The 3,196-nt window shown below is 47.3% G+C and overlaps 1 pseudogene; it reads left to right on the forward strand.

Moving 5' to 3' along the window:
- Positions 1-368: 368 nt before the first annotated feature.
- Positions 369-1,339, forward strand: LOC139017868 (NAD(P)H-hydrate epimerase pseudogene; annotated as a pseudogene).
- Positions 1,340-3,196: the final 1,857 nt, after the last annotated feature.

Here is a 3,196-nt window from a genome sequence, read left to right on the forward strand (position 1 = left end):
GAAACAGCTGGTTACACAATAGCCAATTAATATAACGATCTGATAGTTTATTGAACAAACTAGAGGCCCAGTGCACAAAATTTGTGCGCTGATAGGGTCCCTAGTGGCTGCCAGCTGCCAGCTGGGTACTCCCTCCTTTCCCCCAGCCAGCTTCATCCCCTGGTCAAACTCCCAGATGAACTCCCGGTCGAGGGGACAATTTGCATACTATGCTTTTATTATATTGGATAAGAACACATTTGAGAATGAAGTATAAGTGTTATAATTAAGTATATCAAAACAAACATTCACTCTTCAGGTTTTAACCCACTTTTTTTTTCTTACCCCTTGGAGCCCAGCAATGCATTTACAATATATATCTGTTGCGCATGTCCCGGCTGTGGTCGCTGTTCGGGTTTGGGCTGCTGGTGGCGGGATCGCGTCTGGTCCCAGGCCAGCGCCTGTCGAGTGAGCCCCACCTGGTGGGGGGCGCAGCGGCTGAGCTCCGGCGGCCGCGGGGACCCAGAGGTCATGGCGAGCGCGCAGGTGAAGCTCTTGAGGAGGAGGCCCGGGCCGTGGACGAGGAGCTGTTCAAGGAGTAGCAGTTCAGCGTGGACCAACTCATGGAGCTAACGGGGCTGAGCTGTGCGACAGCCATTGCCAAGGCGTATCCCCCCACGTCCCTGTCCAGGAGCCCCCCCACTGTCCTGGTCATCTGTGGCCCTGGGAACAACGGAGGCGATGGCCTGGTCTGTGCTCGACACCTCAAGCTCTTCGGCTACCAGCCAACCATCTATTACCCCAAAAGACCCAACAAGCCACTCTTCACTGCCCTGGTGACCCAGTGTCAGAAAATGGACATCCCTTTCCTTGGGGAAATGCCCCCAGAGCCCCAGCTGATCGATGAGCTATATGAGTTGGTGGTGGATGCCATCTTTGGCTTCAGCTTCAAGGGAGATGTTCGGGAGCCATTCCGCAACATCCTGAGCGTCCTGAGTGGACTCACCGTGCCCATTGCCAGCATCGACATTCCCTCAGGATGGGACGTGGAGAAGGGAAACCCTGGAGGGATCCAGCCAGACATGCTCATCTCCCTGACTGCACCTAAAAAGTCTGCCACCCACTTCACTGGTCGCTACCACTACCTGGGGGGTCGTTTCGTACCACCTGCTCTGGAAAAGAAGTACCAGCTGAATCTGCCACTGTACCCTGACACGGAGTGTGTATACCGTCTGTAGTGAGTGAAGGTAGACGTTTGTTCTTCCCAATAAAGACTTCGGGCCTCTCTCTCCCAGATCGGTGGAGACCTGGAAGCTCTTCTGGCAGTAAAGGTTAACGGGTGGTCGGCAAAAAAAAAAAATATATATATATATATATATATATATGTATAATCTGTTGTTATTTATCCAGGATCTAGTGTATTTTAAACTCAGGACACCATAACAGTTCATTCTGACAGGACTGAGGTTGCATGTAGGAAAGAGGCAGGCCAGGAGAATAGAAAATTGGCCACAGACAAATCACAGAAAGGTTTTTGCTGAGCTCAGGAGGCAGATTTGACCTGAAAGTGATGGGAAACCACTACAAGAGTTTAAGAAAAGCAGTAACCTATCAATCTTGCGTTTTTAAAGAAATCACTCTTTTACAATGAGGAAAACAGGTGAAGGGTGAGGAAGCCACAGGTACACCATTGCTCTAGGAATAATGAGCATTTTTAACACAGACAGTGGCACTGTGGATGGAAAGGAGGGGACAAATTTGAGAGATCAAGAAGCAAGAGAAGACTGATTCACCTGCCATTCTCATAATGATACATTGGCCTAAAATCCTTAATAACAAACCAACACTTCAAAACTAATATAACAGTTTCAGCCCATTTTGAGAAAGTTCATAGTCTTTTAGGTTTCTTTTCTTCTTCTGCATTGTTCAATGAGCTTTTCTCAATTTATCTGAGGGCATATTCACATTTAGATCTTATAGGTCCTCAGTGTTTGATGGATGTAATGCGTTTTGTTTTGTTTTAATCCTCGCCCAAGGATATTTTTCCATTGATTTTCAGAGAGAGTGGAAGAGCGAGGGAAAGACAGAGAGAAATATCGATGTGAGAGAAACACATCGATTGGTTGCCTTCTGCATGTTCCGGGACCAGGCCCCGGGCCAGAGAGCAGCCTGAGCCTGCAACCGAGGTACATGCCCTTAACCAGAATCGAACCCCGGACCCTTCAGTTCACAGGCCAAAGCTCTATCTACTGAGCCAAACTGGCTAGAGCAGATGCAATGCATTTTGTATTTGAAACATTAGGTATGATTCCTTTTGTATACTCTCTTCATTCTTTCAATAGTTTTTTCATGTTATGCTTACCACTGAGCTTTTCCAGGATTTTTGTTCAATTAATTTAAGAGCACATCTAAGTTTCATTTTTGTAATAAGTGTTTATCACATTTGTAGAATTCTACCTTGACTCTCCTACCACCTCTTTTGAGGGCTCTTGCCTCTTTCTTGCTGACTTGTGTGTATTTTTTGCATCTTCTGAGCACTAAATAGATGTGTTAAGCAAATTAACTTACATCTAATATTTCCCATGTTTAGTTAACTATGACCTTTTATGCCGTGGCAATCTATGAAGATATAAAAGTTCTTTTTATCTCCACTGAGTGAGTGAATGTGTATAAAGTGTTTAAACCCATGCCAGGCTACATAGTTTTATTATATACTAGAGGCCCAGTGCACAAAAATTTGTGCACTCGGGGCGGGGGATCCCTCAGCCCGGCCTGCGCCCTCTTGCAATCCGGGACTCCTCAGGTAATGCTCCCCAGGGGGTCAGGCCTAAGCTGGCAGTCAGATATCCCTCTGGCAGCCTGGGAGCCCTCAGGGAATGTCCCCCGGGCAGGCCTAAGCCACAGTCAGACACCCTTAGTACTGCCGAGAAGGCGGGAGAGGCTCCTGCCACCGCCACTGTGCTCACAGCCGTCAGCCCTCTTGTGGCTAAGCAGAGCTCCCCTTATGGGAGCGCACTGACCACCAGGAGGCAGCTCCTGCATTGAGCATCTGCCCTCTGGTGGTCAGTGTGCATCACAGCAACCAGTTGTTCCTGGTGGTTCTGCCGTTAGGGTCAATTTGCATATTACCCTTTTATTATATAGGATAAATAGCTTATGCATTAACTCATTTAATCCTCATAATAACACTGTGAATTGTCGCTTTGATTATCTTCAT

The sequence above is a fragment of the Myotis yumanensis genome, unplaced genomic scaffold (assembly GCF_028538775.1).
Source record: "Myotis yumanensis isolate MYYU_CA2020_CCGP unplaced genomic scaffold, mMyoYum1.0.hap1 SCAF_10, whole genome shotgun sequence".
Classification (NCBI taxonomy): Eukaryota; Metazoa; Chordata; class Mammalia; order Chiroptera; family Vespertilionidae; genus Myotis; species Myotis yumanensis.